An 11,737-nucleotide genomic window follows, 5' to 3' on the forward strand; every position below is an offset into this window, starting at 1 on the left:
TCAACAGCCATCATGTTGTCATCACATGATTTTCAAACAGTCAGAATTGCACTTCATTGTCCAACTTCAGACTTCACAGATGCACTGCTTTCGTGCACAGTCCTTACAGTTGTAACGCGATCATTCTATTGAACGAAAGAAGTTGGGTTTACATGTCAAGTGTAAACAAGACGGGCAGTAGTCATTCATGTGTTATTCATAAAGACGGGGCAGCTGTAACCAACAACTTCCTTTGCTGTTGTTTTTGCGATGGGGACAGAGGACGCATAAGCAGAGTTAATTGTCAGTGATTCTCCCTGCGTAGCCTAACCTACATTGAATGTACCTCCCATTTAGTATGGCACCATTGCAGCAATGCCATTCATAAACTGCTGTTAGACAAAGCCCGGTGGTTAAAGGATTACGATTACACAGATTAATTCGATCGAATAGCCTCACTTTACCATTAGAACTTTTGAGTATTGATGTTCAATAGGTTGTTCATAGGTAAACATTATGCTCATGATACTCATATTAGTGGGCTGTATGAATAGACTTAGTTTTGTGAGATTATTCTCAATATTGAATGTTCCTGAGCGGTTAGATGGCAGATAAATCGGTAAACAGATGAATAAAAAGAGATTCAGTGCAATGTTGCCAGATCGTCATATGGAACAGCTGTGGTGGTAATAGACCCTGGCCCACTGTTGTGACCACCTAAAGTAGGGCATCTGGCAGTCTTGTGGACAGTTAGCAAATGTCCAAGTAAATGATACTCAAATATGGCCATCTGCATCCTCACAGTTCACACAGAGGGATACAGATGACATGATGTGGTCACCGTGGGGAGGTCTTCCACTCAGTTGTAACAGAGGGAAGGGGGGGGGGGGGGGGGGGAGGGGGGGGGCACATGAATAAAGCTAGTTGGATATTTGTATTCCACGCAATTTCAAGGATTACAATTTGACTCAAATGTGTTGATTGCATTGTATGGGGTATTACCTCATAACTATGATGATGGGATATTTGTTTCATGATTGCCATTTTAGATTGAAGTAGGGTTGGTAACAGTTTACATACATGTGCCCCTGTACCTGTGTAACAGTGTTGTAATTACTTTTGTGACAAAACAGTATTGATGTGTTGTGACCAGGAGACCACTTTTTTGACCACAAGATGAAACCGAAACACTATGAAAAAACAAAATGAAAACACATTAAACATGTTCCAGGGTTTGAGGCATAATGTTGTCATATGGTTGTTGTTTGTTGTTTGGGATGGTATATATCCCTCTAAAGTATCGCTCAGTGCAAGTGCAAGGTTAAATATGCTTAAGCTTTTGAGACAGTACTATTTTGTTTTGTGTTATCGGTGATCCAAGCTAATGTTATTAAGCCAGCTCTCTCATTACACAGAACGCATCCTTCTAATAACCCCCTATGGCCTTTACCAAATGCTCTCACAAAACTGCCAAAACTCCACATGCAAGCGCTGATTCGCTGGGGCGCTCTATTTGATGGGTGTGCGGTTCTGTTCTGCCCGGGGACAGCAGCTATCGTAACTAAGGCCCTTTAGAACCATGTGAAATATGACCCACAGTGTTTTTCACATGCCAAACCCCTTGTTCAGAAGTATGCAGTGTTATGTAAATATGGATTTTGGTTGAATAACAGTCAGAATGATCACAATTTGGATTACATAATTGTATCATTAATCATTTAATCATTTTGATAATTGAAATATGCAAGTTATTTGTCATTCAGAATGTATTCCAGTAGCAGTAATATTTTGAATTCCTTATAAGCTCAAATAAATAAGCTTATTTATTTGATACCCTGATATAGTACTATTTCTCTCAATTATACCCCCAATATCCAAATCTAATGTTTGCCCAAAGGGTCCTATACAGCAGCTTGACCTATTGAACCCTGGCATGGCTACTGTTGCCCTGAACTTGACAACTGTTTTTGCCCCTCAGGTTAGTGTCTCAATGTAATTGGGAGAGTTGGATGGTGTTAAGTTCACACCTCCAGACCATGGAGAGCAGAGTCAGGGCTGGGAGTTGTAGTCTCGGCCTGAGGGACAGTACTGTAGAAAGGCTCTATCGTAGTCACAAAGCCACAGGCCACAGCAGAAGCATAATATTATATTCAAGTCTCCAACTTCATTGCTCAAATCCCTCTTTTCTGGGGGTGGGTGCCTCGGGTTTTAGACCTCAGAGAGTGGTTAAACAAGAAGCTGAAGAGAGTTAAAGAGAGGCTGAATCATGTCTATTATTCAGCCATATCAAGCTGTGGGAAAGGATCGTTGCAAATATGAAACTTGATCACATTTGGAAATATTCATTGCTTTACACTAGCTATGGAAATATTCACATATTGCTCTATTTAGCAACCTGCTATGCAATAATTCAAAGTGCCCTTTCAAATTGACCACAGAGAAGTTCAGTCACATCCACTCTGGCCTAGATAGATCAACATCAGAGAAGACCAGTGCCCTGAGAGAGGGCAATAGGTTTTGTGGCCAGTTGACTTGTGGGTTCTCTCTCAGATGTTACCGTGGTAATTGGCAGTTTAAATATATCCCGTTATTCCCAAGACTCTGTGGCTGCTTCTGCCTCGTCCTCCTCGTCCACCCCTCGGTCGCTAGCACCGGTCAGTGTGTGTCCGTCCTCAGTTCTGTGGGACAAATTGCTCCACAGAGATTCTTGGCCCTTTTTCGCAGTGTCCAAGGGGACAGGAAGGTCGCCGTTCTTTTTGGGCTGGGACACACTCTCCAGCTTAGAAGTGAGTAAAGTCTTAGAAGCAGGATCAGTCCTAGCTTAGACACAGCCTTCAGTTCCTGTTTGATATGTGGGTTAGTAGATGATTTCACTTTTTTCAAACATTTTTAGAAATGTCCAGCTTGTTCCATCTGTCTTTTGAAGGTTAGTGCATGGTAGGATGTGGTAGCTGTAGTTTAAATGCTAACGATGCCAACGTTGTTTTGCCCAATTACTGAAAAGAAACAGACTGTCTGGAGTATTTGTCCCACTCCGTTTTTTGGCAAAGGATTGCAAAGGATTATTATGACCAACTACTTACTATTCATTATGCTGGATCATGTAGTATTCAGAAACACCTGGGACTCTTTGATATGAGGTACACGTGTGTGTGTGTGTGTGTGTGTGTGTGTGTGTGTGTGTGTGTGTGTGTGTGTGTGTGTGCATGTGCATGAATGCGCGTGTGTGTTTGTGGCAAATACAAAGATTGATTAGAAGAAAAACAAAGTAATTGATGGACTGCGTATGTCCGGAATAGGCCTACTTCTTATCAGTTTCAGCTCAAAGAATCAACATTGCATGGTTTGCGTATTGGAAGTGCACCCGCCAGATTTGAAGGAATAAATTCAGGCCATATTTGCTCTACAATTTATGACAGTAGAAGTTAATTAGCTGCATGCTACAGTGGGTACAGTAACCACAGCAAGGGTTGGCATGTGTGACCCTGCCGTATTACGAGTGGGACAGACAGTGTCAGTCTAATTGCACACAAGGAACAAACAGACGCTGTCGTCTCCATTGTTTGCTTCCTGGGGGCTTGAAAACAGCAATATAAAAATGTAAATATTGAGTTTGTGTGTGTGTGTGTGTGTGTGTGTGTGTGTGTCTGGGCGCACATGCAGGCCTCTGCAGGCACAGGTGGAAAATATGATCCCAAGCGCCATACTGGGAACCACATGGCCCCACACAACATGGGGGCAAAGAGCGCCACGATGACCTGGCACAGGCTGTCTGTGCTTTGGACACTTGTCAACCCCCAGTGTCAGGTTCATCTGGGAGGGCTATGTACCCAACCACAATGGATACACATGACGTGGAACAAAGAGCTGTTTGATGCGAGGAGAAAAACAACAACAACAATAATTGATATTGTTTACTAAAAAATACGGTTGATTACACAGCAGAGAGCGAGAGAGAGAGAGAGATAGAAATATTTATAGCAGTCAGAATTTATTGTGTGTCTATTGACACATTTGAGAGTACACATTTGAGAGTACTGTCATGTCTCAGTTCGGTCGAAAGCTGAGTCAATTGAGGATATCAGATTCCAGTGGCATGTTTGAGATGGCCGTTTTTAATTGATGCGTTTTGTCCCTATGTTAATTAGACTATATGATGGCGCCCCCCCCCCCCCCCTATGTCTGCACTTAAGCAGAAGCAGTGCTGGGAGAAAGCTTGTATCCATCTGGAAGCAATAAAGTTTTCTACAAGACTGAGCTGTTTTATTGAATCTCTGAGCTCCTCACTGTGCCCCAGATGAGGGACTGTACCCATCATGTCACTCTGAATCAGCCTCATATTCTGACACGCTATGCTGGAGACCGCAGAGACCACCGTTTGTGTTTATACAAATACTGTACAGCACCAGGCCAGGGGAGTGTGGAGTGATGGTGGTAACTGTTAAGCATTCTGTCTTCTGTGACTTAATCAGGATTAACACATATTGAATATATATTTTTGGTTCCATTTGAGAGTAATTACCACTTTTAAAGCTTTATGAAGTTTCATTAACCCTTTGTGAGGCCTACATAATGTAGATGCTTCACAAAGCGGATTAAGCAGATTCTCGCTGTCAGTAATTGGTGTTATAGCCCTTACGTCTTTCACTTTGCCAAACGAGCAAAACTCTTTTGCTTACTTTTTAAAGCATCACATTTGCTGAAGCATCTATGATTTTTGAAGCATCTATGTTGGTCTTTATGAAGTGTTTTACGAAGGCTTCGTAAAGCATTTGTTTACATTGTGACCAGCTTTTCTGTAGTCAAACATATGAACAGCATAAGATCCTGTAGATGGATGTGGCACTGGACTGTTTCAGTGTGATCACTCTTAGAAAATGTTTTCTTTCTCTGCTTAGATGTAAGATCCTGTGTCAATAGACACAGACGACAGCAAACATTTCGTCGCTACGATAACCTTCCTGCCGCGTAACACAAATTGAATGGCTATCAGAGGCACTATTTGTTATAGGCATTCCCAATATGTGCACTGGAAGAGAATGCAAAGCCATTAGAGAAGAAAGCAGTGGTGTGGCCCCAGGTTTATCAGCTAGATATCATCTCTGGAGACACTCACACAGATCTATAGACCAGACCAGAGACTCTAGAGAGGCCCCTGGATGTTATATGAGCCTGTGTGTCAACAGACGTGTCGTATTGATTTTGCCCTTATACAACCATGACCCAGACCATATGGGCCGTCTTATGGCTGTGTGGCCTGGAGGCAGATACACACTAAGACTGTCATTTGATCACCGTTGTATGTAATTGTTGTGTGGTGGTCTGTGACTTTCTGCATGTATGTTACCTGAATAACTGTGTCATGTATGTGGATGTTTGTAAATGTTGTGGTGCTGTGCTGGTGTGTGTCTCTTTACGTGGGTGTCTGCGTGCTGTAGGACACAGGGAAAGTTTCATCATCATCATCAGCATCATCATCATCGGCATCATCATCATAACATATTATTGTTATGAATCTGTGGATCCTTCTCGAAGCCTAAACAAGGGCATTTTGAAGGTGTTATGACAACCTGTATGTATGTACTCATGTATGCTTATGTATGCTTATGTATGCTTATGTATGCTTATGTCACTTTAGCCATTTAGACCTTTGCCTGAGCTATGCTGTCAATGAACTGAAATCATTATTACATTTCAATTGAATATACCGTGACATTGAATAAATTAAGAATGGTCAGACTCATATCTATTTACGATTACTATTAGCTTGTACACAGTGCAGCCTATTTAAACTGGCTAATTCATTACTCCTCCTAATGATAGGGGATAATTAGTTTCAAGTGCCAAAACCCCTAAACCATGGAAGTTCTAAAGAGCTCTGAGCCAAGTGTGTGTGTGTGTGTGTGTGTGTGTGTGTGCGTGTTTGTGTGTGTGTGTGTGTGTGTGTGTGTGTGCATGTAAGAATGTCTGTGTATGTGTCTGTGTGTGTATGTCCTTGTGTGTGTATGTGTGTGTGTGTTTGTGTAGCTGGGTCTGTGAAGAGAGGGCCCAGGCAGTTCTGTGTGTGGACTCTATTGCGAGCAGCACCTGAAAGAGTGGACATGAGCAACAAAAAAAACTGTGAACACAATTAGTGTCAAGCAGATAAGTCTCGCTCTAATCCTGTTTACGGTCGGCATCAGGCAGATGTGCCAAGAATGATGCAGACAGGGCGCCAGCTTACTGTACTGTTGGAGGGGGAAGGGCGGGCGGGCGGGGTGGGGAGGGGGGGTCTCCCTTTATCCCCCCTTCCCTCAGTGGCTTTTCCCCGGACATCCCTCTTAACACTGACCCATTTGTCACTGGTCCCTGTCCGGCAGAAAGCTCTGGCTATGCCCGTAGAGATTAGCTCCACTTCCTCTAATTAGATTGACTGGGTTTTTGTCGCCACGACAATGGAGCGGGACCGAGGAGTTAAATAAATAGAGTTGATACCGCCGGGTTGAGCAGAAGCGCGAGCGCGAACAGATGGCGGCGGGCGTCCTTGCTCAGTAATGTGAGAGGGTAGTTAATGTTCTGAAACACGGCGGTGCGGGCGGGCCGGGGCGCTCCTAATGAAGAAAGGGTTTCACATGAGGGGAGGCAGAGCCCATTTAAGAGACGGAGTCACAGTTGGGTCGCCATCTTGGAATGTGGCAACAGATCTCAGGGTTGTTTAATTGGAGTTTGTCTGATGGTGATCATGTTCAGCAGGAGGGGAAGGGAGGATAGGAGACTTGAGAGCCCCATGATGTCAGAATGTCAGCACATTAGAAATAGCAAATGAACCAAACAATTCACTTTTGAATCCAATGTATTTCCTCATGTCTTACGTTTCTTTCGTCAGCTTTATACTTTATTGAATGCTGTCATTGAATAAGACATAACATTATTTTAAAGTGCCCTATTCACTCCCAATTGTTTTTCGGCTAGCAGTGGCTAGCCAATTAGTGCAAGTTAGCAGTGGCTATTTAATTCTGAACAATTCTGAACTTTGGATTTCAGTCTCTCCCAGCCCAATAGACTACTTTCGGTAAATAACCATCAAGCAAATTTTGCAATTAGGGTGAACTATCCCTTTAATGTCCCCCTATACCACTCCTATTTCCTCCAGCTCATCCCAACACCCGCAAGATGGAGGAGTCTGTGGAGCTGAAGGACGTCTTTGCTGTGAAGGTGAAGCGGCGTCGTTCAGCGGGCCAGCAGACAGGGGGCACTCTACTGGGCATCACGCTGTTCTACTGCAAAAGGAAAGGCCCCAAGCTGAAGCAGCGAGAAGTCCACCTCAACAACATGAGCGTTGACCACTGTGAAGTCTGGTTCAAGCACCTCAAGGAGATCCTCAGTGGTACGTGTGTGCCTCACAAAACATGAATGAACAAAAGAGAAGGGTGTAGCTAGTCTGCTTTAAAAACAATACTGTCCTAGTTCTAGAAGAAAAAGCATCTTCAATGGAGATTCTCCATTTAGAGCATAATTTAGTCCAGAACTTGGCTTAATCTGTGCCCAGTAAACCACACCTTACAGTATAACATGTACAGAACATCAACTGGTGTTGACCATTTTTATGTAACAGAGGGTGAACTCATGGCCCACAAAAGTCAACTTTATTGTTCAATGTGGGGCGTGCTTTCGACAAATCAAACATATCAAGCCCATTTTATGGGAGACAGCAGTTTGCAGTGATGTTGTAAAGTGCAATCAAACATTTATGATGCCAACCAGACCTGGGTTGAAAAGTATTTGAGATACCTTCAAATACTTTGAGTGTTTGTTTGGGTCTGGAGTGACAGATGGGCAGGGTCTTTTTTAACTTTTGGGACTATTTCATTGGTTTTATTGGGCAAGGCAAACTCAATCAAGCATAGATAAGTATTTAAAGTATCTGTGCACTGAAAACCGTTGTTTTATAAGATCGTATTCTGACAAATAATACTTTAAACATGTTGTTGACTCTTTTATAGTTGTTGCTATAGCATAAATATGAGAAATAGCTAACGTAAAAATATAGCATCAAACTTACTGAAATTAGTGGTTTGGAAATGCATTGCGGTTTCCTGAAGTGACGGTTACGTTACCTCACACTTTGTTTCAATAAAATGTCTCATGTTTGTTCAAGACGTCTCCAGGTTTACTAGGTGAGGTAGCTTGCTAGCTAGCATGATACGTTTAGATGTAGGGTTACTTACTAAATTAGCTAGCTAGCAAGCTACCTCACCTAGTAAACCTGGTTCTCTCAATTAGCTAGCTAGTTAACGTCAACAACTTCTGCTATTCTACAAGGCCAGAAACCAGAAACACCTGTAAAGCCCCAAGTGTCCCATCACTTTTGGGTACCCTGAAATAGGGGGATTGTGCATAAAAAAGTGTTGTAAGCTGTTGCCCATTTTGAATTCAATATGTACATTAAAAAAGCTGAGAATATCTACTGTAACCCAATAGTAATTTGATTTAAAAGCCAAAAGATGACAACATGCTTCACTGTCCCATTACTTACGCAGGGCACTGTATATATCACTCATATTTACATTTTATATGGATACATTTTTGCGGAGAAATAGAAGCACTGCACAAATACTTTAAATACTATTTGAACCAATGTTTGATGCCAACAACTGACAAAGATTATTATTATTATTTAGAAGCAGGCTCAAATATTTGTGTATGATGACAATATAGCCATGCATTTGTAAATCTGTACAATTCAAACCACCAAAGATAAAGTCTGGAAAAATGCATGTTCCTAAAGTAGATCTTGTAAAAACAGAAAGCATAAGGTCACATGTGGCTTCAGGATTAATGTCACCAAGAATCCAGTCATGAATGATGTTATTGAGAGGTGCTGGATGGGCACTGTGTTGTGTGATGGTCATGTTGCGTCACAGCTTGTCTGCTGGGCTGTGAAGCCCAGACTCCACTGGACACCATGAAGGGGAGGAGGCGGCTGGGAAGAGGGAAAGAGGAGGAGGAGGAGGGTGGGAGAAGAAAGAGGTGGAGGATGGTGAGAGAGGGGAGGAGGAGGAGGAGGAGGAGGGTGGGAGAAGAAAGAGAAGGAAGATGGTGGGAGAGGGGAGGAGGATGAAGAGGAGGAGGAGGAGGAGGAGGAGGAGGGTGGGAGAAGAAAGAGAAGGAAGATGGTGGGAGAGGGGAGGAGGATGAAGAGGAGGAGGAGGAGGAGGAGGGTGGGAGAAGAAAGAGAAGGAAGATGGTGGGAGAGGGGAGGAGGATGAAGAGGAGGAGGTGGAGCAGAAGGAAGGTGGGCGATGAGAAGGAAGATATGGAGAAGGTAGAGGGCAGGGTGAGGAAGAGCAGGAAGAGGACAGGGTGAGGAAGAGTGGAGGGTAAGAAGGAAGAGGGCAAGGGGGTGGTGAAGAGGAGGAAGGCATGGAGAGGATGTGGGCGGGGGGAGGTGTCGGTGTCGGCCACCGGGCCTGCTGGATCTCAGTTGAAGAACAGGCTGATATGGGCCACCCCTGTTGTTAGTAATTATCTGTCCTTCTACAAGGCAGGACAGTGCCAAGACAGGCCAGCGGGCAGCTCAAGAGACAGGTGTCCCCAACCTGGCAGGTCTCCTTCAGAAGGCCAACAATAAGACAGGGCTGGGGGATGGTGACACTGGAACCTACAGCAGCAGCTGACAAAATGTCAATACACAGTGCGTGACGTTTCTTGGGCAAAATGTTTCCAAAAACGTCAATATATGACGTAAATGGCATGAGACCAGGTAGGTATAGTGATTTCTCTCCCTGAGTGTTTTTAACATGTTGAACAGTTTTAAACTAATTTCTTACTATTGTCAATTGTTGACCAGGTCGTCATTGTGATAAGAGAGTTTGTTCTACCTGGCTTAATAAAGGCTAAATAAGATTACAAACTCTTAAAAAAAGGGTCTTTAAAATGACAGTGTCAATGTTTCATCAGCGTTGTCTAAGAGTTCAGTAAAATGCTTGTGTTGCCATAGTCCAGTAAGCAATCGTTGGGGGATGGAGTATTACATGAACCTGGGCAAGTGATCTCTATTAATCCTAAAACAGAGGACACTGCTTTATACTTCCCATGTATGGTAAATGCGATATCCAACCCCTAAATATTGCCAAATATCATATGTACACACAGTTTACACGCATGTATTTGTTGGTTATTTGTATTGTTTCTATGAATGGGAACCTGGTTTCGATTCCAGCTGGATGCACTGTTTTTGAGAGCTACTGTGTATGATAGCTCTGTGTGTAATGCTGTGTTAACACAACTCAACATAATCCCTGGAAGTGTTGCTCTAGCAGCTAATACGTTGTGATGCAACATGCTCACTAGGTGCATTAGTCATCGGGAATTAAGAGGGACTTGTTCTGTGGCTCAATCCGGCCTCCATTACACATTGTCTGTCTGTCTGTCTGTCTCTATGTCTGTCTCTGTCTGTCTGTCTCTATGTATGTCTGTCTGTCTGTCTGTCTGTCTGTCTGTCTGTCTGTCTGTCTCTGTCTGTCTGTCTGTCTGTCTGTCTGTCTGTCTCTGTCTGTCTGTCTGTCTCTGTCTGTCTGTCTGTCTGTCTGTCTCTGTCTGTCTGTCTGTCTGTCTCTATGTCTGTCTCTTTCTCTGTCTCTGTCTGTCTGTCTGTCTGTCTGTCTCTGTCTGTCTGTCTGTCTCTATGTCTGTCTGTCTCTATGTCTGTCTCTGTCTGTCTGTCTGTCTGTCTGTCTCTTTCTCTGTCTCTGTCTCTGTCTGTCTGTCTGTCTCTATGTCTGTCTCTTTCTCTGTCTCTGTCTGTCTGTCTGTCTCTATGTCTGTCTCTTTCTCTGTCTCTGTCTGTCTGTCTGTCTGTCTGTCTGTCTCGGTTACAGCTGTGTTCCTCAGGCAAGGCCAATGCTTAAAGTTGTCTTCCCCGTCCCTCACGAGAATCCAAATCCTGTCTTTTTTTGTGCGAAAGGGCTGCAACTACTTTGTACTTTACATGAATTAATTAACATAATTAAAACAATATGCCTTGAGGGGGCCTAAAGGACATTGAATAGGCTTTGTTATGATTGTGAGTAAGAAGAAGAGGAAGAAGGGGAAAAAAACACACAAAGGCAAGAATTAATTGATTCTGGTCTGCCTCGAAAAAACAACAATTTGATATTAGCAGGCATTATAGTTAGAATACACATCATATTATGAAATCAGGCCTAAACAAAAACGTTTTGAGTCAGTCTAAAAATCGCCACATAGAGAGACATTACATACTGTATTACTGTGACCCGTGAAACATTACAGAGGCTCATACATGCTTATGACAGGTAACAATGCATTTTATCTCCCTTGTTGTTAAGTGAAGTGTTACCATAGATTTTAGTGGTTGTAATAAAGTTTCTGGATCCCATTAAGCAGGCTTGCTTGGCTGTGGTGTGTTATGGGATGTGAAGTCTTCAAGCGCCCATGAGACTTCATTATGATTATCTGGTCGTTTTCCTTCAGACAGCCCGGCCCTGCACAACATTAAGTTCCCACATTAGCTGACCAGAGAAATGCATTACTGTGCCACAAGTTGCCCCGCATGACTGCCTGTCCAAATGATACCTTGATTGCCACGCACAATAGTAAATAAAGGACGGTGCTCCATCTGTCTCTTTTTTTCCCTCTCTTTCCCTCTCTCTCTCTACCTCTTTCTCTCTCTCTCCCTACCTCTTTCTCTCTCTCTCTCTCTCTCTCTACCTCTTTCTCTCTCTCTCCCTACCTCTTTCTCTCACTCTCTTCCCTTCTG

Source organism: Argentina silus, assembly GCF_951799395.1.
Source record: "Argentina silus genome assembly, chromosome: 12".
Lineage (NCBI taxonomy): Eukaryota > Metazoa > Chordata > Actinopteri > Argentiniformes > Argentinidae > Argentina > Argentina silus.